Raw genomic sequence first — 27,143 nt, forward strand, 5'->3', positions numbered from 1 at the left:
CAGTAGTGTTCTAGCACGATAGAGAGAGCCTACCTTCTTCGCAGCAGCCCTGGCAATGTCTTCAATATAATTGTTCCAACTCATGTTTCCTGTGAAAGTTAGGCCAAGCAGTTTGTAAAGATGTACTCTCGGAGAGGGAGTCACCGGCCATTGCTATTGGTGGCAGAGAAGGCTTCTTGTAATTATAGAAGGAAACAAGTTTAGTCTTAGCAGCATTAAATGTGACCATCCATTTTTGTCCCCATTCCACTACAGATTGGAGATCATCCTCTAGTATTTTTGCCATTTCTTTAGTTATGTGTTAATTTGTTTTCCTGTCATGCCTGTTATAGAGTGTGGTGTCATCAGCATATATACCCATCTCAGAGGCAATTTTGTCGGGGAGGTCATTAATCAGAGAGGCGGTAGCACTCTCTATATAGGGATGGCCCGTACACGCCTATATACGCCTACAAAACAAAACTATCCAAATCTCAACTAAAATCAACTTATAAGTTTCAAAAAGCACATATTCTTACAGAGAAGTGTCTTACGAATCCAGCGAGTGTCAGAACGTCGGTTAAAATGTCAACAGAGAGCAAAAAAAAGGGTACAAAAATGGCCAATTGTTCTTCTTTCTTCTTTCTTCTTTCTTCTTCTTTCTTCTTTCTTTTGAGACGATGTATCTCGGTGTACGAACGGTCTCTGACAACAGTTCAAGCATCAATCGATTGCTCTTTACACGGAGAAGTGCAGTGACCCATCGCTTTTTAGCTAACTCCATAATTAAATAAGATTACGTGTAATAACAAGTTTTAAACACTATATACCCAATGTAGACAGACCACTTCGAACACGGAACTTCTCTCAAAAGGGACAGCTCCAAATAATACACCGGATGCTCACAGACGTTCCAGTTTGCCAGTGGCCTATATTTCTTGGACGCTGAATATTTTAGGTGAACGTTAAGGTTTTTTCTTTAAACAGTAACCCACCAGCGTTAATGAAACCACGAAATCTTTATCTCAGTTGATCAAAATTGTTATAAGAGTAACCTATCAGCAAGTACGACGTCAAAAAACAATGTTATAAAAAATAATTCTTCAGATTTTGGACTGTAAAATATGTACAGAATGTCAATGCTGTGACCAGGATTCGAACCTAAGTTAGCACGGCCACAACGTGGGGTCCTAACCTCTAGACGATCACGGCTAACACTGACGTCTGTCGCTCTTTGCAGAAAGACACATGACTACTGTCAAACTATTGAAAAATAAGGAGGAAACTTGAAATTCTCACGCATGCGCAAAAATACACTATAGCAACCATTGTTAAACGCAGCTGAATCTCTTCGCTCGCTAAGAAAAGTAGATCAGACCAGTTCTTCTAAGAACTCACCAAACGCCAAAGGAAATAAGTTAAATTAACCGCAAAAGAAACTGCAAGAAAGTCAAGAAAAATTTAATAGTAAAGGTATGAACATTTTAGAACTTTATAATACTCTAACTGTTTTATCAGAGAGGCGGTAGCACTTTCTATGTAATATAGAACCGATGGAGGACCAAGAGGCAACTCCTAAGGCCCAAAACCCAAAGACCTAAAACCCAGCAGGAAGCGACCTGCTACTAATGGAGGCGACAATGAGCCGCCTCCTAAAAAAGACAATACTATCATGAATGTAAGTTTAAAAATAAGACTTTAAGTAAAAATACTAATTAACAAGAATAAAAAAGCATTGGAAATGCAAAAGGATATAGAGATGGTATGCCAAAAAGTATACAAACAAGATAGCTATGAATGGCTAGGCACATGGAAATAGAATTTCATCCAAAGTATAGCCCTATAGCTTTTTACAACTGTAATGATGGCACGGAATGAAGATTGGAGAAAAGCTATAGGGCTATACTTTGGATGCAATTCTATTTCCATGTGCCTAGCCATTCATAGCTATCTTGTTTGTATACTTTTTGGCATACCATCCCTATATCCTTTTGCATTTCCAATGCTTTTTTATTCTTGTAAATATTAGGAACAATAGAGGTCGAAGGATAGACCCCTGAGGCACTCCCACATTTATATCATACTGTTTAGATGTACGACCGTCGAGGACAACCTGGATTTTTCTCTTATCTAAGTAGGATGTAATTATGTTAAGTATTCTACCAGTGATACCGTATGATTTAATTTTCCTGAGGAGACCCTCATGCCATACCCTGTCAAAAGCCTTAGATATATCTAGAGCTACTGTTCTGCCCTCCCCCGTTTTGTCCAGTGAATGGTATATACGTTCAGAGATTACAGTGAGGATGTCTGCTGTGGAACGGGCTTGTCTAAATCCATATTGTTTGTCAGTCAGAAGTTTAGCATCTGTTAGGTGACGGACTAGAGCATGGTTAATTATGGTCTCAAATATTTTGGCGAAAAGTGGGAGGAGGCTAATAGGGCGATAATTTGATGGGTCAGTTCTTTCGCCAGAATTCTTGAATACTGGTTCCACAAAAGCAGTTTTCCAACAGCCCGGAAAGCATGATTCATTAAGGCATTTGTTGTAGAGTTTGGAGAGAAATGGAGCTACTTCGGCTGAGCACTTTTTTAATAGCACAGCTGGGATGAGATCAGGTCCACATGCTTTTGAAGTGTCAAGGTTTTTTATGATACCATGTACCTGAGCAGGGGTGATTTTTAGATCGTCTAGCGTGGCGTCTGACCGCAAAGAAAAGTCAGGCAGAGGGTGGTTGGAAGGGTCCAGTGTGGAGTTTGAGGCAAACCGGCTGGCAAGCATATTAGCCTTGTCGGTTGCTGAGCAAACAACCTCGCGATTGTTGGTTAGTGGAGGAATTGTTGATTGCCCATTATTTACTACACTGTTGTAGATTTTCCATACAGTGCTGTTTCGCTGTTTCGCTGTTTCACAGCTCATCAGTTTGACAGCTCATCAGTGCGGCTAGACAAGCAACTACCTCAAGCCAGGATCGAAACCCATCGTTCGTTGTGCTATGCAGCTGTTGCTATGCGGGCAGTGAATTAACGATGTTTTGACATTCTCCAAATACCTAAGCTCAATTTGTTTACATAAAGAGCATCGCTTCATACACTAATGGTAATTTGTATATCACTTACCAAATGCTCAACCTAAGATAGGGAGCATTATAGTCATCCACATACAGTATTGTTTCGTTGTTTTACAGCTCATCAGTGCGGCTAGACAAGCAACTATCTCAAGCCGATCGCCCAAACGACAGTCGGATCTTCTAATTGTTGCGTTATATGGCTGCTGCTATGCGGCCAGTGAATTAACAATGTTTTGACATTGTCCAAATACCTAAGATGATTTTTACAACTATTTGAAATTTAAACGTTTGTTATTTATCAAACTTATGCATTATAACGTTCATTATTTCTGTTGTCTAAAAATGCTATAAAATTAATTTTCAGAAACAAATTTAAATATAATTTCCTTTCATTACAAAGTTAACTTAACCTTCAGATGAGAAAAGTATTTTTCTATAAAAAATCTGCATTTATAGAATCCAAATCAACTCATCCTCTGATTTATTGCATATTAAGAAAATATGAATATTATATTTTATATTCTTTTAATTATCTCGTTTAATGGTTACAGGCTGTGAGCTCAGCGTGCCAGGTCCGATTCTTCTGGTGCCCCTGCATCACTTCCACTAATACTCCTGAATCCATATATCAACCTCCAAAAATGGTTCTAATAGTAGAATAGATCAGACCCAAAAGCCTTGGGATTTCAACTAATCTAAGAGAAGAAAATCACCGAAATAGAACTAATCTTTCTATCATTATCTTGCTATTGTTTGCACTCGCCCTGCTTTTCTCCTTCCCATAGTGCTCAAGCAGTGTAGGTTCAGGATAGTTGAGGGTGTGTTGTGCAACCCTTACATCACTGTGCATGAACCCTTATATAATATGCGTTTTGTCTTTTATCCTAACCCCATTATATCTAACCCCATTATAATTCCTTTATGATGGGATGTGTCTCCCTGCAGCCGAAGCCGCTGTTGGACTGAGGTACACCGCCTGGGTAATACCTAGGAGGTCCACCCTCCCAGGCCATGCCACCGGGCTTTCCGGTGGGGCAAGTTTATTGCTTGCTGCCTGAGGCGCCCCGACCGGGGAATGCCGACGGGGTTACTCAGGCAATTTTTAAAATTGCAGGAGTGCCCCTTCTTTAGGGGAGCCTGCGGGGTTCCCACTTTCCGGCCTTGTGCCACATTTTGCTGATATGGGCAGCAAATAAATATCTACATCACTGTGCATGAACCCTTATATAATATGCGTTTTGTCTTTTATCCTCGAATGGCCTCTTGGCCTTGATAAGAGGTGATGCCTATGTAAAAAAAAATCATACTTTGTAAGTTTGTCTATGCATCTCTGTGAGATCCGCTGTCGGTCGATCTGTCAAGTTTCACACAGCATGTTTTGCAATCCTTATTCTGCCACGTTTGTAGTTTGATATATAATTTTTATGAAATCGCGCATATTTAATTAGCGGGTGTTACATGGCTGTTTTTAGTTTATTGACAAAAGATTTCTATAAATAAAGAACATGTGGGGTGTAGGAAAGGGTGGTGTGTAGATGACTTCACCGTGTCAGATGTACTTTCGCGTTAATCACACACAAAACAAACAAATGTATTCTATTAAAAAATTGTTCTTCAAAATCATTGAATTCGGCATTAAATAACCTGAAAAGGGTTGATATGCCGTAAAACAAAAACAACCAATCGTGATTCTCGGCAACTAAGAGTAAAAGTATACAAATTTAATGCATGTTATTCTGTCCACCCGACCTCATTTAACGACTCGTGTAATGTGATGACCACTCATGACTGAAAAGCAGTGTTTGTTGTGGCTATTATTTTCACTTTTTTGGTTGGTTGGTTGGTTTGGTTGTTTTTGTTTTACGGCATATCAACCCTTTTCAGGTTATTTAATGCCGAATTCAATGATTTTGAAGAACAATTTTTTAATAGAATACATTTGTTTGTTTTTTTTAAGTCGGTTTCTATTTAACCTATAGTTGAAACCTTAACAGATACTACCACTCCGGGTCAGAGTGGACCTGGGAGCAATGGCAATTAAAGGGTGGCTCCACACTCCCGAAAGCTCGAAAACTGGGGCCTCATCATCGGATATAGCTTAAGATCATATCCAAGAACTGCACTTTTTTGGAAAGCGTGCTTATTAGCCAATAAAATGGAATATGAAGGAAAGACAGGAAGAGAATGGCGAAATCACGAAAAGCTTTGTGAAAGTCGTAGCTTAAAAGGTTTTAGTAATACATTTCGCATGCTCCTGATTGTATCGGATTAACAGAAGGAACAAGAATAATCAACTCACAAGCTTATATAAGTTTCCTTTTCCATTTTATTGTTTGGTGCATTGCTCTTTCAGCCTTCAAGGGGTTTCCTCTTAGATGTTCCTATTCCGAATTCGTGGGACGCCATCAAGAGACAGGTTTTATTGTGCAAAATGGTTACAAATAGCATTTTAACTTTAATTTAGACGGTTTGGAGCCGATTTAAATGATTGAACGTTAAAAATAATTAAAAATTATTTTATGGTTTTCAGTACATTTTTAATTGATATAAAATTTTAATTCAAAAAAATTATTCCGACCAATTTTAATAAATCTTTATTATAAAATTTTACCTGAATAAAATGTTTTTTAACTTTTTGTTTTATGATCGTTTGGTGCAGTAGAAGCAGTCCCAGATGACGCTCACGGCTGCAATTCGAAATAGAGGCGTATGAGCGAAAAAATCAACACTGCCTGTTTTCCTTTTTTAACTTAGTTATCATTTTCTCTATAGGATATTTTGTATTTTTTAATCTGATTTGATATTTGAAGTATTTACTTTGATCTTGCAATCCTACTTTATTCTGACCTTTTCTCGAGGTTCCCGCGTCTAATTAAAGTGTCACCTTGTTTGTTTCATTATTATGTATGCTTTCGGGTTCTATCTTCGTGTTGTATCTGCTACGATTGTTTCATTTCTTATTTATTCTTCTCGTCATTTTCCATTTTCTTCTTGCTTTACATTTACTTTCGCTCTTTTTAGCATTTTTCTTTTATCGACCATGCGTGATGCCGACACTAGCTGCTCATGGCATCGCCCTGAAATCTATTACACGTGACCCACAAAAGGTGACACGTCTATATTGTCACTTCAGCGTTTTATCTACATGTCGAACAAGATGTACAAGAACACGAATCTAATAAAGCTTCTTGTTTGATAACATTAAAGGCGAAGCAAGTGCATCACTACATTCATATGTTCAACTAGTGTACACTATTTCGTCAAAAATTTTTAAAAAAAGGAAATTATGCTCGATAGCCATTAGTCGCGTGCTCTTGTGTAATGAATGAATGTGTGAATGTAGGATTGACATGAAATTCTTAAAGATAAACTAAAATGACCGAAAAATAGGCTGAAATGACTTTAATAAATAAAAAGTAAATGACTTAGAATGACTTTAATGAACTTAAGGATGAATTGAATGGCCTTAAGAATGACTTGAATGCTTAAGACTAACTGGAATTCTTCAAAAACAACTTGAATGATCTGGAGAATGACTTCAATGGCTTGGAGACTGACTGGTTGTAAAGTGGGTGATCGTTTTACATTAAATTAATACAGAAAAGTAGTCCCCCACTTTATATCACCATAAGTACAGTGTGTAGTAAGAACAGATACTACTCTTTGATCTTGGCCAAAAGGCCAAGAAAAGGGTAATAATTTGCTCCCCCACCGAGCAAATAAGGCACAAGGCCAATTTTAATGTAAGGAGTGAAGGGAAAATGGGGATTAACTCCCCGGGGAGTAGGGGAGCTGGATAGTGACAATTGGTATGAAGGGTTGCCCCTACGAAGGTCTTATATGTGGGATTATTCCCACATATGGTCTTTACTTGCAGTATCTGCTGGAACAGATATTAAATCCTTTATTCATGTTAAAAATACATTGAAAATCAACAATGAACAAAAAACTTAGGCACATGGCCAACTCAAAAGGGGGGATTGTGGGTGTCGTTGGTCATCCTTGTCACTCCAGAACTAAACAAAATCAAAAGTTTCTCCCAGCTAGTATCTTTCACCATAATACCAAATTCACCCTTTCATACTGGGGGACATCCTACTTAACTCCCAATTATTTAAAAACATTTTTATTGACGTGTAAAAACAAAACAAGATAACAATAAAAATGGTACAATAATTCATTTGTGTCGAGGGTGGGGGGAAAAAAGGGGGGTAGTAGATCTTGGCCAAAAGGCCAAGAAAAGCTTAAAAAGCTAAGAACAGCATCTGATAACAAGAGACCTTTGATTTTACCCAAAAAGGCAACGCACAAAAGTGTTACGGACAGACCGACAGACCGAGCAACTGATCAACGGACTGATGGAGTGACTTATAGAGTCACTTGCACGCGACTAAAAACACCTACCGTAGACCTTTTTTTTATTATGACTTAAAAGATTTATTTTTCAATTCATTATAGCTAACGGGATAAATTTGAAATGCTTGTCAGACTCGTTTTTCTAGATTCTCATCTGTACTTGAAATAGTTTCGTAATGGTGTCAAGAAAAGGCGCGATTGATTCGCTGTTTTGGTTGACGAGATTGCAATACACACACACACACACACACACACACACACACACACACACACACACACACACATATATATATATATATATATATATGTATATATATATGTATGTATGTATGTATATATATATATATGTGTGTGTGTGTATATATAGATAGATAGATAGATAAATAGATAGATGGATATAGAGAGAGAGGGGGGAGGAAAAAAGACATACACAAATAAATACACATTGGCCTTTGTTATAGATTAAATGATTCGAACATAAAGGAAGAATAAAAATAAAAATGTTGTTTTTATTTATATCATACTAGCAGGGGGCATTCGGGCTTGCCGGATCGTAATATACGCTTAATATATTTTAATTTATGCAGATGTCGTATTTATTATAACAAGGTCTACACTCTATTGAATGGTATATTGCACCTTATCTATAGTATTAATCATAGTAATAGTACTGATTTCAAAGTTTAGTAAACACGCGTTGGGTGCCATCATCTAGAACCGAAATCTGGAGATTATACATCTGTCTCTCATTACAGACCAATCAGTCTACTGTGTGTCATAAGTAAGTTGCTAGAATTTGTAATAAATAACCTAATCAATAGCATGCAATATGGTTTCCGTTTTACTAGATCTATAGCTTATGTGCTAACTGTAATATCACACAGTCTTCGTGAATTCATCGTTTCTAGATCAATAGCTCTTGACGTATCCAAGGCTTTTGACAAGGTATGGCATAAAGGTTTACTTCACAAGATATCCAGCTATGAAATAGCTGGAAATGTCCTTTTAATTATTAAATCTTTTCCCTCTTATAGACTTATAAGAGTAGTCATCAATGGGTATAAATCAGAAGTTCACAGTATTAACGTTAGCGTTCTGGGTTCACAGTATTAACGTTAGCATCCTGGGTTCAACTCTCTTCTTGATCTCCATCAATGATCTCGCAAACCACATTCTAATATAATTTATAAACATGCAAACAACACCACAATCTATGTCAATATTTCAAAGCCTGTCAGTGAGCAAGATATTTTTGATTCACTCTCTTCTGATTATGAGAACGTAGTACAATGGGAAAAGGATGACTGGTTAATTTTAATGTATCTTAAACGAAGCTTTTTCCTTTTCATTATAATTGCTGACCCCGATCTGGCCACAATCAAAATGAATGGCTCTCGCCTTGAAGGCGCTCCTTGTTTAGACAAGGTTGTACTACTTGCTTACACCACTGCATTTATATTTGCCCTCTATCGCCCCACAACAGTGGAGTTACTCTCTTTAAGAACATATCTGAGAAAATTGACCACATCCTGTCTGCTCATCTTTCGGCTAATATCCACATTTGTGGTGACTTCAATGTCCACAATGTGGAATGGCTGACCTACTCGAACAAGACAGATGATGAGGGGAGGTTCTGTCATGATTTTGCCATTGCCTATGACCTCACCCAGATTGTTCACGAACTCACCCATGTGCCCGATATTTCCGGTCAGTACGCCAGCCTTCTAGACCTTTTTCTCACAACTTCCCCTGGGCTATGTTCATGCTCCGTTCTGTCTCCTCTGGGATCTTCCGACCACCAAGATAAAAATGAAATGCAATAAGTCTTCAGACGTACCTCTCCCCTGTACTGTATATCGATATTCTACGGCTGACTGAGATAGCATTTGTACATTTATATCTGATCTACCCCTGCATTCCATGTTTAAAAGGGATGTGTCCTCCATAGTATCAGACCTGACTGAATTGTCAATTGTAGGCATAGACCGATTCATACCATCCAAAAAATTCCAACAAAAACCTAACAGCCAGCCATAGTTCTCCCCAGAATGTGCTGCTGCCATTGCGCACAGAAATCACTTTTTCAATAGCTACCAACGTAATAGATGCACTGAGACTAAAGCTGCTTTCAGGACTGCCAGCAACCACTGTAAAAGAGTAATAAAAAATGCAAGAGAGATATATGCTCAGTCCGTTAAGATTTCTGCCCATCAACCACTACTCTTATGAGCCTATCAGAGGTTTAATGATTGAGAAAACATTTCTAGTTATACCATAGCTGGAAATATTGTGAAGTAGGCTCTTATGCAATACCTTATCGAAGGCCTTTGATATGCCAAGAGCAATTGCTCTAGAAAGGAAGCCTTTGTCAAGAGATTCACTAATCCTATGAGATATAACAATTAGCACATCTGCTGTAGATCTAGCAGAACGGAAACCATATTGCATGTCACTAAGAAGGTTATTTCTGCTGAGGTGGTTGACTACTTCTCTATTTAATATGGATTGAAGAAAAAAAATCAAATACCGTCAACTTTTTTAATAGAATGAAGAATTTATTTTTACATTCGTTTCAAGTGGTGTAGTTAATCTAAAATAGTTGTATGATTGCTATTTGCTTTCTCGTTTCCTCTCACCATTTGAAATGGTGTTGTCCTGGAGTTGGAAAATGGACGACTTTAATCCTTTAACTTTTGTGTGACAGGATGCAAGGATATATATTTATATACAAATATGTATCCATTGGCGTCTGTTATATTTTAAAAGAGAATATCTTAAATAAACAATTTAATAGAATTTATGTCTTTACTATCAATACGTTTCTTCGTATCTCTATGTGAGATACTGTCTATTAGTCTGTCGGTCGGTCATGTTTCTGTTTAAAATAACATGTATGCCCTTTATGAATATCTTGTGTTTCATATATTGTCACTTTTAAAAGCGACTCAAAACATATACATACTTTGCATCAGTTTAAGTGCGCGGAAATAAAAGTAAAATGAAGGAGGCCTCCAGAGCGCTGTCCAAGCATATGTTTCTCATATACAGGGCCAACCCGGTCACAGGATATGGAGGTAGGTAAAGAAATAACCTTTAGCGCGTACAAATCGTCATGTTTACAACGTTTTACCAATTCCATTCTGTCAGTGGCATTGGTTCCCCCAATTTTTTCTAGAAGCAGGTACTGACAGGAAGGAACATGTGAAAGTTGCCAACATTCGTGAGAAAAGTGATGCTATAGAATTGACAGGATTCGAACTTGGCACGCCCAGGTTGTCAATTTACGTCAATATTATTTCATCATGGCAACCTCCTGGAGGTAGGTAACGCCAATTTTGGTCGCTATTCTTTTATGCAAACTCAGTTTTAATTTTTTGTATGTCTGCATTTCGAGTTGTTTTACTGTTTTTTCATTTAAACTTTCTATCAAATCTAATTTTTCGTTTGGTTTATGATTGCTATGTCGAATAATAAATACTCAATTTTCTTTTGCAGTTATTTCCGTGTATATTTTATGATTAAAAGTATCAATGTTTAATAGAGAAATTCAAGGGGATTAAAAACGGTTTATTTGTATTTGTTTTGTCCGTTTGAGTGTTTTTGCTCAATACAACCTGTGATCGACTGAGCTTAAATGTATGATTATTCCTGAAAATATTCACAACAAAAACTCGACTCCCTACAACCACTCCCAATAATATCTTTTTTCTCTCTCCTATCTCTCTTTTTTCTCTCTATCTCTCTCTCTCTATATATATAGATATCTATCTTTATCTCTCACTGTGCCTAAAACGAAACGAAATTTCCATTAGCGAAGATTTTTTTTCTTAGAACTACCTATCTGTGGAATACAATACCATATGATTGCTTCCCGGCTGACTACAACATGGTTATTTTCAAGTTCAATGCAAACATGTCTTTGTTGAGCCGCTATCTTAAATAACAAATTTCACTCAATTTCTACTATAATTACCAACTATCACGGGTTATCTCATCGACCAACTTACACTCAATAGCCCTTATCCTCAAGTGGCCTGTGGCAATTACTCAGTAAAAAAAAATCTTTCCAAAATATATAGGAAATTAAAACTGTTACTCCAACATTAATAAACAAATTAGATTCTGTAAAATAATTGAACTCATAATTGCAAAATTCTGCTCTTGATTCCTCTTTTATTTCTAATTTAATTCATTTGAAAATGTCCTGAACTATTTAACTTCTTAATATAATTATTGAATTTGCTTAAAACATACATGCCTAATATATATTAGAAAAATGTTCAGTTGGTCAGTATGTCTTACTGTTGACTTCTTCCACCACAATAATTTTTTTTTATTTCTGAGTAGAACTATTTTGAATAAATATCTACTAAATGGCTAGTTAGAAATGCCATTAGCTATTTCGTAATTTGTAATTAAGCCACACTATATTCTTCTTTTCATGAACTAATTAATCTTAATATTTCTAATCCCACCTTGAAGATGTAATATATGCGTTTTTTTTATTAATTTTGTCACACATTTTTTCTCAATATTACATTTCAATTTCTATGCCTTGGCAGTGGATGTTGAACCTGAATGCAATACTTTTCTGATTTTCTCAAACACCTATTTTTTAAAACCGTTAGAAGATACTAACCAGGTGTTCTATACTTTTAGGTCTGCTCAAAGTCAAACTTCATCCAAACTGTTGAAGTTGCATTTTTTTTTTATTATTTAACACTTTCTCAGTTTCTCTTTTTCTCAAGACGCGGGGTTAAGTTGTGTTGGTACTCCGTGTTTATTTTATTTTAACGGTTTTATTGAGGTAAGTTTTTATTTTGTTTCCATTCATTTTTAACGAAGAGTCAATTTATTTACACCAAATACATATCTCTAAATTTATTTATTCTGCCATATTTATCTGACATTGCAATGTTTGCATCACCTATGTTCATTGTTATGTATATATCTATCTCTATCTGTCCCTCAAATTATACTTGTATTTCTTTAGGTTATAATTAAATTGTCTTTTAAAAACAAATATCGTAAACTTATGTTCACACGTAATCCAGAAAAAATATATATATATAATTGATTTAATATAGTATTTTCTATCTTTTTCAAAATTTATATTTACTAACGTTTTTCATTTTATAATTTGCTGTAAACAAATGATTTTATGTACACATAAAAATTCTATAAACTGCTATTTAATATCGTTAACCGATAAAAAACAGATTAGAACATATTTAACTAGAAGGATATCCGTCACAACACTAAGAAATTAATCCTCCAAACAGAAGTTTTGTACCAGATTTATCTCCCTTTATAAATATTAAAATCAAGTGATAATACAAAACCTTATATTGAAATCCTTATTCCAATAGTTGTTAAAAGAAATTAAACTATTTTAATCCTAAAAAGTGTGTAAAATTTTAAGAAAAGGCTCAAGAAGAAATGAGAATTCATGGAAGTTTGTTTAATCGTTGTTTAACTATAGAGCAAATTTAATTTAACTTGTAATAATTATTTTTAATGGGATTTTCTATTAATACTATACTCCTTAAAACGCTTCCAAATAATCCATAGAAACTTTCGATGCATTTCCTAATTGATGCTTAATATCTAATATTAAAATGCCATAGAAATCGGAGGTATTTAAATTTTAACCTCATTTTATTTCCTTTTATATGAAAGTCAATTAAATTAAATATAGTGCATTTTATCCATCCTTACACATAACTGATCTATTCCAGAATAAATAATGATCTTATAACTACTTTAATCGCTTCTATACAAATATATAAAAACTTATAGAAATATATAAAAACTTATAGAAATATATAAAAACTTATGCAAATATATAAAAACTTATGCAAATATATAAAAACTTATACAAATATATAAAAACTTTTACAAATATATAAAAACTTATACAAATATATAAAAACTTATCCAAATATATAAAAACTTATCCAAATATATAAAACCTTATACAAATATATAAAAACTTATACAAATATATAAAAACTTATACAAATATATAAAAACTTTTACAAATATATAAAAACTTATACAAATATATAAAAACTTATCCAAATATATAAAAACTTTTACAAATATATAAAAACTTATCCAAATATATAAAAACTTATCCAAATATATAAAAACTTATACAAATATATAAACACTTATACTAATATATAAAAACTTATACAAATATGTAAAAACTTTTACAAATATATAAAAACTTATCCAAATATATAAAAACTTATCCAAATATATAAAAACTTATACAAATATATAAAAACTTTTACAAATATATAAAAACTTTTACAAATATATAAAAACTTATACAAATATATAAAAACTTATACAAATATGTAAAAACTTATACAAATATATAAAAACTTATGCAAATATATAAAAACTTATGCAAATATATAAAAACTTATATAAATATATAAAAACTTATACACATATCTAGCTTTATGTAAAAGATTAGAAATAAATAAAATTCGATTTCATATTTTGTATGCTTTTTTTTTTTTCGAAGTATGACATTTAACTACATCCGATGGTTTAATCTACATTTGAGAAATTGTGAAGTGTGAATTCGCGCTTTGGGTTTCATTTCTGTGTAGTAGTAGTAGTAGTAGTAGTAGTAGTAGTAGTAGTAGTAGTAGTAGTACCTGTCAGAGCAGCATCCAGAGCAGCATCAATGTGTTAAGTAGAAGTTGAACTTGGTAGATGATACTGCATCATGAAGTTTACGCATGAATTTACATTGTGAATAATTTGCATGACCATTTTCCAGGTGTAAGTGTTGAGGAATTATTCAGGGTTCACTTGTCGGTAATTACAATTAACACAAAAGTTTTATCCCCAAAATACACCATTCATTATTTACTTAAATAAAATAAGCAACATAGAAGTTTTGATAGAGACAGTATTTAACATTTGTTTATTTCCTGCTTCCTTTGTTCCAGCTCGTCGAATTTGTTGGTCTTGTAGTCTTCATCAATCAGTTATGTACGAGTATGTACCTCGTTATAATACAGCCTCCTATTTCAATAGTTTCTTTCTAAAAAAACTGCAGGTTGATAGAACTCTCTTCCTGTTGATTGACGTTCTCCTACATACAGCCTTGGTTTTACAGGTTTACGGCCAATAGGAATTAGTGGTGTTTACGTTAATTTTCTGTTGTTGTTAATAAATTAATAACATAGAGTTGTTTCATTCGTTTTATTGGGTGATTTCTATTAAAACGTTATAATTATTTAAGGGTTTATGGGCGTGACTTAAACTGTAATTGCCAATGCTTATCGGTCCATTATGAATCGGAGTAAGAGTGTCTGCCTTTGTGTTAAATAGGAAATGTATTTGGTATATTATGTAACTCTGTAAGATAATATACGCTTAGATTGATATTAAGATGTAGTATATACATATTATTACGTTATGAATAAGTTGCAAACGAATATGATGATTTCATATGACGATGCAAGAGATAGAGCATGCAAAGTATCATTGGTGATGAATTCGTCTGCGATCGCTTGTTTTGCTGAATCATTTTAAATTTTACTTAATTAACATTGGATAAACATTGTGTGTTTATTCAATGTTCGTTAGTGAAAAAGTTTTTTATTCATAGATAGATGAAACTAGCTAGTCAAAATCAACCACTACCTATTATCATAAAATCAACAATGTGTGTGTTTATTTTCGTTCACCAAATAAATTCTTATCGCCTTCATCTACAAATTAATCCCTTTCACACATGCTTGCTATATCAGTTCTATCCACGGCATATCATCATTACACGAAGTGCCTTCAGTAAATTTCAAGACTTTTTGTACAGATGCTTGAAAGTTCTTACTGTACATCTTACGGGATGACTGACTATTTACAGATCAAATGAACAGCTACAGTAGGAATCGGACTACACCCTACTAAAATCTGATAGTCACAACTAGTCAAGTTCAAAAATGCAATCTGGACTTGAGGACACTTTAGAACAACGATATGCTATAACATTTGGTTTTTGTTTTTAATCTTGGACTATTTTGCATGACGCGAGCATTAGTTTTGGAGTAACATAAGTGATTCAAGGAAGGCAGAGAGTCTGTGATGAATAATGAGAGCCGTGGAAGGAGTAAGGAAGTCAAAACACCAGAGTTGATTTGCCAAATAAAGAATTTCATAGATAAGGGCCGCCGTGAGTCTATAGAAACAATGAGTGCACAGTTTGATGTCAGTGTGGGAACTGTACACACAATTATTCGCGGGGAACTAAAGATGCGGAAGATTTGCACGAGGTCTGTCCCAAAGTTGTTCAGAGAAGATCAGAAAGAAAAACGTTGTCATGGCAGAAAGATGGACATCCAGACAGTTTCTCATAATTCTATATAGTCCAGACCTCGTTCCCTCTGACTTTTGATTATTCCCTAAGCTGAAGAAAAACCTAAGAGGCTGTTGTTATGACATAATTTAGGACATGAATGAAGCGGTGACGAGGGTCATTCACAAGCTTACGCAAAAGGACTTCCATGGGACCTTCCAGAAGTTGTTGGAACGGTACAACAAGTACATTGCAGCTGGAGGAGATTACTGCGAAGGAGACTAGATGTTCTATGTGTGTACCAGCAATAAACGTGTGCACACCAAAAAGCCTGGAAGCTTATTGAAGGCATTTCGAAAATGTTAAAATATTAAGAACTAAAGATATGACAACATTTCATCCAAATGAGTTGCAGTTAAATAATAAATAATAAGCAAATGGTATATAAGTTGTAAAATATTTTCAGCAAACTTTTTGCCTTCTATACGAACCTGTTCAATTTTACTGAGAAATACATTAGTAAATTAATTCTTGAAAAAAAAGCCTACACTAATTAAATATACATATATAAGTTGTGCATTTGAAACTTAAGTCAAACACTCTTAGAAACAGAATGAAAGCAAATACGTTCTGACGTTTGGTATATAAAGTGCAGAATTATTTATGAAGATATCTTAATAGTTTTTTTTTTTTTGTTGTTGTTTGCTTAAATTGAACTGGCATTTTTCTTTTGCCAAAAGACAAATATTTTAACGTTTTTTGCAATTGAACTTTGACTGTCAAAATTGATACATTAGTTATCCGCCAATAATATTTCTTATATCATAAATATCATATCGTAGATAAATATATAATTTGATTCAGACAATTTTTATGTTTATAATAATTTATTTTTCTATCGATGAAACAGCGAATTTTTCTTTATTAACAATTTAATTCAAAACGTCAAACCCAATCTATTTATTCTAATAATACAAATGGACAGAATTGTAAAAATAATCAAGCCGTTTTTTTTACACTTTTCTTCTGACGTGAAAACAGAAAATATGTCTATCATTATTATATTTCGTTTTTCTTAAGACAAAGAATTACAAAATTACGAGTATTCATTTTATTTAAAACCTTAATTTATTTTTTACCGATACTGTTCATGTTTTTTGACGCCGTAGCACAGTCATTGGTTGACGAAACTCAATTGTCAGCGATTCATTATAAGGCACGATTTGTAATCGTTATCTCTACTATTATATAAAGTTGTTTCGCGAGTGAGAGAGAAAGTCCCTTCCTCATAATTTCCGAAACGGCTGAGTCTATCTTTTGCAAATTTCACACAAAGGTAATTTATATTTTTGGCAGTGTTCTTAGATATGTTTAGATATGGCAATTAATCCGATAAGTATTGAAACATCGAAAAGATCTGATCCTTTCTTCATTTATAGATAAAAGATTTTTACAGGTGAATATTTTCTGCTACACTGGTATAACCTGGGCCGGTGTAACGTAAAATATTCCCCTGTAAAAATTCCTCTTTTTATCTACAAGAAAAGAAAGGCTATTTTTAATATCGCCAAGTCCAAATATCAGCTGACGTCATATTTAAACAAATGCAGACGGAATTTGATGATCAACATCATTATTATTTTTGGCGAATTATTCCACCGAGCAAATTATTCCTCGTAAGATATAATATTAAATAAAGGATTGATTCTACAATAATCCATACGCAATCTGCATAAATTAAAATATCATGTTTAAGCGTATTGTATGACCGGTCAACGCCGGGCGCCCAGGTAAGGTGCTCCTAACAGAGGGGAACTTTAAAATAATCACAGAAAAAATATTTTTATAATAGAAATATGTGATTTATCCAAAGATTAATGTTTGACATTAATAACTGAAATACAATTTCGGGCACGTGTCCCCCGGAGCCTGTACCTATACGGCGTAATCTAGAGATCTAATTCTTCTCGCATTAAATTAGGTTGTATTTCGGCAATAACGCGCGTCGAATGTTGTTTTCCTAAATGGTTTATTGTATCTGGTTTATCAGCGCAGATATAGGACTTTACATGTCCCCAAAAAACATAATCTGGTGAGGTTAAATCGTACGAACGAGGCAACTAGTTGACGGGTTCATTTCATTTGTTCATCAAATGCAAATAAAATTGGCACATGTTGTAAACATTGCTCAAGTGTCTATTTATAAAGGTTTTCCAAATTAAACTGAACTCAAAATAACCAATAGTTCCCAAATCTGCAATTAAATGAAATAGAGTTGTGAATTTAAAGTTCACCACCTCTAAAAATCAACTGGGGGAAGTCGAGAGGAAAATTAACTTTCGAAAAAGTTTCAAATGGAGGGTGGCATTTTTCTTTTAATCTGTGGAAGAGTATAGACTCTTTGTAAATAAATCTAAATAATTGTTTCATTGTGTTTTATTCGAATATATATATATATATACATATATTATATATATATATATATATATATATATATATATATATATATATATAAAGAAAAAGATAGATAGACTAGTATGAATCAACCCATCAAAATTGATGGAGAAAATATTATGTTCACCAATGTTTGTACTCATTATTTATCAACAACTATTACGAAATTATTATGGAATTAATTTAGTAATTTAATTTTTACAAAACTAGTGATGTTTCATATAAATTATTATTATCATTTCTGAATTAATTCCAGTCTGGTGAATCTACATCTTTTACACCTCAAATTAAAAAAACTAAAGTTCTAATTAAAAAAACACAACTTCAAATTAAAAAACACAACTTCAAATTAAAAAAACTAAACTTCAAATTAAAATACACAACTTCAAATTAAAAAAATCCAAGTTCAAATTAAATTAAAATTTTATTACATGATAGATAAACCATTTATTCTCCAACAGGGAGGTCCTCTTCCCTGAGACATCTAGCGTGATGGCGTTGAACCCGATTACAGAATGCCTGAGACATGGCAGGAGTTACCACTTGGTAGGCTCGGTCGATGGCGGTCTCCACAAGACGAAGACGGTGCTCCACTTTTGTGATATTTTCCGGTTGTGGCACATGTATAACGCTCGGTAGATCCCTCTTGATGACGGCTTTGATGGCTGACCAGGTCATTTCGATGGGGTTGAGAGCCGGGCTGTATGGAGGCAAGCGAATAAACTCCACTTCTGCAAAAGCTGCCTGGTCGTGTAGCTGTTCCACTCGGGAATGGCACGGGGCGTTGTCAATTACCAAGGCTACCTGTCCGGCATCATATCCCATTGCGAAGACAGAATTGAGTAGTTCTGCAACCCATTGGTTGACATCCGGGTGCTTGTAGGCGCCACGCCTGCGGGTGAAGTTGATGAGTCCCTGTTGACTAATACCAGCAACCATGTGAATATTTGGACCTTTCGAGCCTGGAACATGTAGCACCACTCTCTGGCCCCTCGCGGATCGTCCAACGGTCCGAGTACAAAATAAGTTCACGTTTGACTCATCCAAATACACCACATGTTTACCAGCTCCCAATGCGGCCATAACCCTTTCTACATAGATACGACGTTTTACCTTATTCTCCGGAGTGTTGACATTCTCGGCTTGCTTGTGAACCCGTTTTACAGTGAAGAGTCTACCATCGAGATGGTTATTTATGGTAGTAACGCTGATTGGGGGGTTGATTCCATGCATCTCCGAAATCTTCAAGGCCAACTCCTTGAGAGTGATGGTAGGATCTTCTCCGATTATATCAAGCATGTTGTTGACCATGTCCGGATTCACTTTCCCATGTCGCCTTCCACCCCGCGGCTTATCCTCCACGTCTTGCCCCTTGGCCTGTTTATTCACCCAGGCGTACGCGGTGTTCCTATTTATCCCACAGTTCTCTGCGACAGTTGTCCAGTCCCTGCTATTTCGAGCGGCTTCCAGAATCCGACGCTTAGGAGAATTTCGATTGCGTTTGTACTGACCACGTACTGTGCCTCTCTTGACTCCTCTACTTGATCGCACAACTACCGGAGATCCATTGTTATTTTCCATATTTTAAATTATTGTAATGTTAATTGTTAGAAACTTTTCTTTTTTTATTGTTGCGAGCAACTACAAGTAATAGTGGGTAATTTGCATAAGTGATGTTATGCAAATTACCTTACAAAGTTTGAGTATGAATAATTCTAACATAATGTCACGTGCTTTTAAATTGAACTTGGGTTTATTTAATTTGATGTTGTCTTTTTTTAATTTGAAGTTATATTTTTTAATTTGAAGTTTAGTTTTTTTAATTTGAAGTTGTGTTTTTTAATTTGAAGTTGTGCTTTTTTAATTTGAGGTGTAAAAGGTGTAGAGTGGTTGTTTTTCTAGCTATTTGCTTTCTCGCTTCTTTTTACCACTTGAAATGGGTTCGCCTTTTGATGAAGAAATGCCTAATAGGTTCCAAGATATATAATAATGATTATTAAAAAGATTGTTTGTCGAAATGTGATTACTGCATAATCTCTGGTCCTCGTGGAAGATTTGTGTTTTATGACATTGTTTTCCCGAATGAATATTTTATGTAATCATAAGCATCGCACATAAAGAGAATCTTCATTTGTAATACCTGATTGGATGATTATTCTAGCCCTGATTTTCTTTTCTTGTTTTGCATGTTTTGTTTATTTCTCGCTGACGTCATGATATTCATACCTTTTTGAATCTGTTTGCTATTTCAATCAACGTGGTTTACCTTTTTGAACCAGTTTCTCCATTCTGTTCGCATTTCTCTTGATTAAGATTTTGTTGATATGTGATATTTGTTATTTTGTGAAATAATTTCCGAATGAATAATTGATTTATTTCTTGGCTTCTCTCCATTATCAATTTCATGAGAACTACTAACGTTTTGCTTCTTCTTCGAACTCCATAAAATGTATTTCTCAGACATTTGAAATTTAAGCATTCAGTTGTTTTAATTATTAGTTTTATCAAGTTTGTCTGTTTAGTATTCAGCGTTCGATTACTTTCTCATATGGAACTCTAAAATTCTTCTGGCTTCCGGGAAGGATACATCTTTATGTTTCGCTTTTACATTTACCCTTCTCCTTCCTGTACATTCCACGTATAAAACGTTTCCCATGACGATTTAAGCACTTCTTCTCCTTTTTGGCTTCCATCTTCAATAGAGGATAGATTCTTTTCTCTACACTTTCCATACACGTTGCCCTCTGCATATGACCCCGTGGTGCCCAACTTTCAAGCGACTGAAGCACCGCAAAGTAACGTTCAGTGTTTTCTATTGAAACCGAATCATTACTTGTTTAACAGTGGCGGTCAATTTAAAAGTGAGTATACATGAATGTATCGCCATTCCTTCACTATTTCTTCAAATGCTTGTATTTTTTGTGTGCGATGACATATTGATTACGAAATATTATTTGAATTTCTTTCTTGCTACACTTAGTTACACTTTAATGTTTTTTAATCTTTGATGTGAGGATTGGTTGATATAAACTCCAACCTTCTTCAGATGTATCTTGTTTGACAGAAACTTTTCCAATTTGGACAAGATACACCTGGAGAAAGTCGCAGGTTACATCGACTAAACGTTATGAAAATCACACTCAAAATAAGAGCAGTAGTCCGATGAATCCAAATAATTAGTTAAACTTTTCTTATTACTACTTTACAGAACTTGTCACGTGGTTAAGCTTTACGTTTATAACTGTGATACTTCATTTTCAATATGTTGCCCGAGGGATACTCATATTTATTTCAATATGTTGCCCGAGTGATACTCATATTTATTTCAATATGTTGCCCGAGTGATACTCGCATTCATTTCCATGTGTTCCTCTGTCTGAAGTTTGTAAACGACTTTTAGTCTAGGCTTTTAGTCATCACGCTTTCAGCGATAATTTTAATTTCCTGTGATTCAATGGCTGTAAACTTTGTGAATGTCTCAGTGACTTCTGTGTTAAATATTGTCAAAAAGTTATTTTTCAAGTCATATGCATCCATTTGTTTCATTCAAAATCATGCAAGGTAATTAATTAAACAGAATTACAGCAAACTGAGGTTCTACAAAGATGAAATTGATATGTTCTCGACTGCGATGTAGAATAAAGTAAGTTATCAATTGTCTTTTTCGACTCCTGCTTCTATGCTTTAATTATGACTATAGCACAGAATAAATGAATACAAAAATACATAACTGCATTACTACGCAAAGTTGATCGAATGCCACACAGAACAAATTAAACTGTAAATTGTGTGGCTTGAGTCTTTCTCTACTTTTTCTATATTTTTAATATGACTACAATACAGCCAAAATTAAAAACAGACATGACTACATCTTTATGTAATATTTTTAATATGACTACAACACAGCCAAAATTAAAAACAGACATGACTACATCTTTATGTAATATTGGCCGGATTTTTTCGCGCTTGTGAAATAGAAGGACGTATATTTGTATCTCTTTTTTTATTATTTCTATTTCTATGCCCCTATTTCATTGCTTCCCATCAGAGTAAATAAGACACAAGGCTGGTTTTAATGCGAGGAAAATCCAACGTTAAATGTGCCTGGCTAGAAGGAATTCTCCCTCAATGACCGAAGACAGAATAGACTAAATGTAACACCAGAACATGTACTACACCTTTTTCCTAGCCAAAAGATTGAAATAGAAACGGAAGATGCCACCAATCCATGTGAGATAACACCATTATAAAATCGCCGCGTATTTTTCTTTTACTGTCACAAATTATCTTCGTAGAAAGGTGAATAAATCAAAACTATCCATACATTCGGCAGGTGACTTTTTAAGCAAGACATGGAGGTGGAGCTGGATGTGGGTGTGGAGCAAATGAGTGTTAACTTTTTCTACGTCGGAATGTGTGGAATTTCATGACGTCAATTTCGGCTTTTTTTTTAATGCGCAAATGCAAAATTCTAGTGTCTAATCGAATTTTAAATCGGACATTTTTAGAACTTATGCGGATTACAGATCCTGAGAATTTTGGAATCCAATTTGCTTTTCAAAAATAGTATATTATTAAGGCAATTGGAAACTGATTGGCTGTAAATGTTCTTTCTCGCATCTTACTGTAATCGGCATGATCAACAGGTGGGCGATAAAAGCATGAGATACAGGATATAATTGAAATAAGTTTTCTATTGGATGATGCCTTTCTGTAAACTGGGAAATTGTTAAAATTCTTGGCCTTATAATAATAATAATAATAATAATAATAATAATAATAATAATAATAATAGCAGTAGTAATAGTAGTAGTAGTAGTAATTTTCCAAAAAGAATGTAAGATAGGCATGAAAGTACACTGGGAACTATGACAACAACTGCATCTTGAACACCCAGACAAATGGTAAAGACACAAACCGGCAGCAGTATTTGAAAACGTAAATCACAGAACATGGACGTACAAACAGATAAACGCATCCAAGTAAGAAGACTGGATGTCATAATAGTTAACTAGGAAAAGGTTCTGCTACATTGTAGGTTTCGCCGATCCAGCAAACCAAAGGGTGAATATTAAGAAGTCGGAGAAGCGAAGCAAATATACGGAACTGGCCAGAGAAATGGAATGGAGATGAATGTCAAGAGAACACTAATAATAGCAGGAGTACTAGGAACAATCCTTAAAAACTTTGAAATTGAAATCAGGGAGATGGCTGAGAAGATACAAGTGATAACATCAATGAAAACGGCTGAAATATTAAGGAAAACCTTTGAGCGCAGAATCTAATACACACGAGCTGACATATAAACTGCAACAAAAGTAAAACAAAAGATAAAACATGGAATTTAGAAAACTGAAACCTCATATAAATTAACCCCCGCCCCAAATGTAAGGTCGGCATCAACTAGCAAAACAACAAATAGCCATGAGGACCAGGAAAGGCGAGAATACCTACAAGAGAAAGCACTAACCAGACTTCCACTGGATGAGTGTGAAGAGGGATGTGACTTTGAGAAGCCATAGTTCACCCAAATTCCTTTGAAGGCCAATAGTAGGTACCAGCAAGGAATTAATGATAAACGGCTGTTGCGTTAACGCACGCTCATTTGCAAAGGTTATCGAAAGAGGTGGAAAATGTTGGAAATTTGGGGAGACTTATTGTTACGTAGATCCCAGGAAACATCACAGGCTGTTGAAAAGAAATCTTTGATAGTGGTCTGTGTGAAAACTACTAGTGAGTCCAATAATAATAATAATAATAATAATAATAATAATAATAATAATGTAAAGTTGTAGTTACGTGTTAACGCGGACCCGACGTTGTGCACGAATAACTCGCAAAGGAATAAAGCAAAGAAATTCGACTCACTTTTTTTAGTTTTAACAAAAGGCATTTATTCATGGTATTTTTCGAACTACGCTTGTATTTTGCTTTTACAAGTCTCTTCGTTAACAAAACTCTGTCGTGTAGAACACGTGTTTTTTACCTCCTGTGTCGACATGTCTGCTCAAGTCCAGTCGCCGCCATGAAAATTTTTTAAATCTCTGCTATTATTTTCCGCTGCAATGCCTACAGCTCGCCGCATGGCACACAGTCGTCCAACCATGTTTTTTCTTGTTCGAAGTTCAGATTGTATCTTGTTTTAAAATTTCCTCTCGAACTGACACATGCTTCCGAGTCGCTCTCGCTACCCACGTGGTTCCTTTTTCTTTCCGCTTTTCTTTCTCTTCTTTTGCTCCGTTGTGACGTAACCTTGTGCACAGGCTTGATTATTTGCATACCTGCCATGCTACTGCTGTTTAATACGCGTCACCGGCTCTGTTACAATAAGTCGCACGAACCAACTGAAATAAAACTACAAAAACTGTATACCCCCAAACAAAAAACACCATTGCATTCTAAGCACTTTGTTTTTTAGGGACAATCTCTCTACAAATGAATATTTCCGCAACTGAAATGCGGTTTAAGGGGTAGACAACTTCTATTTTGACTATCACATTTTACTGGTGGTCATTTTTTTCTGTTTTCGGATTTTTTTTTATTTTCTGTTAGATATCTTTGGATCCTCATACAAGCTAATAACTTGGCAGTCCTCGGCTACTTGCTGGAGTTTAAATCTGGCTCATTTTTCAGTCTGTTAAAGACTTTTCGTCTAATTTCTAAACTTACGAGGTGTCTTGATTAACTTTCCAGATTTTTTTCGTATGGGCCCTTTTATTGATAGTACACATATGAAACTCTGGTCCTCTTCGAAGTAATCTCCTCCGGCTGCAATGCACTTGTTTTACCGTTCCAACAACTTCTGAAATGCCACATAAAAGTTCTTGTGTCTTCGTGTCAATGACCCGCGTCACAGCCTCTTTCATTTCCTCAATTTTCTCATAACGACAGACTCTAGGGTTTTTCTTTGAGTAACCAAAAGTCAAAGAAAGTAAGGTCTGGACTATAGAGAGTGTGAGGAACTGTTTTGATGCCAATCTTGGTCAAATAGTCTGTGGCAAAAAGAGAGTTGTAGGCTGATGCATTCGCACAAATCTTCCCCATCTTCAGTTCCTTGCGAATAATTATGGGTACAGTTTTCACAATGATATCAAATTGTGTACTTATTTTATATATATATATATATATATATATATATACAAGACGGTCCTTATTCATGAAACTCTTTATTTGGCCAATCAACTCTGGTGTTCTGACTTCCTTATTCCTCCCACACCTCTAATTATCCCTCACAGACTCCTTGCCTTTCTTGAATCTCTCATGTTACTCCAAAACTGATTCATGCAAGATGGTTCAAAAGCAGTCTGGTGCATTTCATACGTTCTGTGGCATTTTTACCAACTTTAAAACAGAATTGTATTGCACATCGTTCTTCAAGAGTGCCCTCACGTCCAGACTGCATTTTTGAAATTCACCAGTTGTGACATTCAGACTTTGGTAGGGTGTATTCGAATTGAAGATGAAAACATAAAAATTGGTCAGTCATCTCATAAGATGTATAGCAATAACATACTGAATTTTCAAGAGTTTAAAATAATTTTAAATGTCTGAACAAAAAATGTCTGGAAACTTATTTAAGGTACCTCGTAGCTTGATTATTATGAAAATATGGGATGTTTCAATTTACAACCATTTGATCTTGATAGCTTCAATTTATTCACAATTTTCTGATTTTCTACGCTTGCAAATGTCATGCAATCCTTACTTTTTTCTTGTAGTGTTCATGCACTTCCATATTTTGTGGAATAGAAATGATTGGAGACTAAATGCAATTATATCAACTCACTAAATATTAGTTCACTTGTATTTTTTGGTAAAATGTAATTTACAAATTTCGTATGTTCTGCTGTGTTCAATTTCCTTAACAGCAACAGAAACTTTTTTATCTTCCTAGTTTTTAGCGTCCATATTATATGTTTTCATAACGCCTGGAATACTAAGCAAAAATAACTTCGTTGTCCGAATTGTAGTATAAAGTGTTAATAATTAATTTTACTATCTATTTGACAGTTAGAATAATTTCTTTTTGTAATTTTGAAGTTTAGTTTAATATTAGATGTTTTTTTCTGTAATTTGAATGTTTTTCTAAAATTGCTTTTTGGCAAGATGCCTGTTTTATCTGCTAGTGTTTGAAAATCTCTAAGATTGCATTTTAGCAATCCTCCATTACAAATACGTCACTTTAAATAACTGAGTACATGTGTGTATGAGAATTCCAAGTTAAATTACGTAGAATGACAATAAAGTTTATTAAATTAGTGCTAAATACGTAGGTAGAGCTAGTTAGTAAGTTATAAAATATATATGGCGATTAAGCCTGAAGAGTCCTAGAGTGGATGAAATGCGGAATATTCAGTGTAGCTTAATCGCCATATATATTTTATAACTTACTATATATACATATATATATATGTATGTATGTATATATATATATATATATATATATATATATATATATATATATATCCGGTTCGTCTGTTTTCTTACTGAGATATGCAATAATCTCATCAAAAACTTGTTAAAATTTATTAATTGACACGCGCTCCTCAATTTGAAGATTACGTTTCTTTATCTGCTTGAGATTGTCTTATAAATATTGATAATAATATTTATTTGGACTTTATATTTACAGTATTATGCAATCTGTAATTGTATCGCATTTAAGTATTTCATTTAATACATACTTACATACATACATATATATATATATATATATATATATATATACGTATGTATGTATATATATATATATATATATATATATATATATCCGGTTCGTCTGTTTTCTTACTGTGAGATATGCAATAATCTCATCAAAAACTTAACAATGTTATTATATAAACGAAAGGCTATCGACAAGCCACTTTGATATTTACAACTTTGGTTAGAAACTATTTCGTTCTACTTAAAACACAATTGTTTTTCGCTGGCGTTTCTTTAATAGAATTTATAGCCTTTGT

General features: G+C 34.4%; 1 protein-coding gene and 1 pseudogene across 1 annotated transcript in view; one reads left to right on the forward strand and one right to left on the reverse strand.

Moving 5' to 3' along the window:
- LOC145277040 (protocadherin Fat 4-like) overlaps positions 1–27,143 on the forward strand; it is a 1,076,063-nt gene that overhangs the window by 545,024 nt on the left and 503,896 nt on the right. The window lies entirely within an intron of this gene.
- Positions 6,618–6,744, reverse strand: LOC145277213 (U2 spliceosomal RNA; annotated as a pseudogene).

This window comes from Euprymna scolopes, chromosome 5 (genome assembly GCF_053919585.1).
Source record: "Euprymna scolopes isolate OS-2025 chromosome 5, ASM5391958v1, whole genome shotgun sequence".
Taxonomy (NCBI): domain Eukaryota; kingdom Metazoa; phylum Mollusca; class Cephalopoda; order Sepiida; family Sepiolidae; genus Euprymna; species Euprymna scolopes.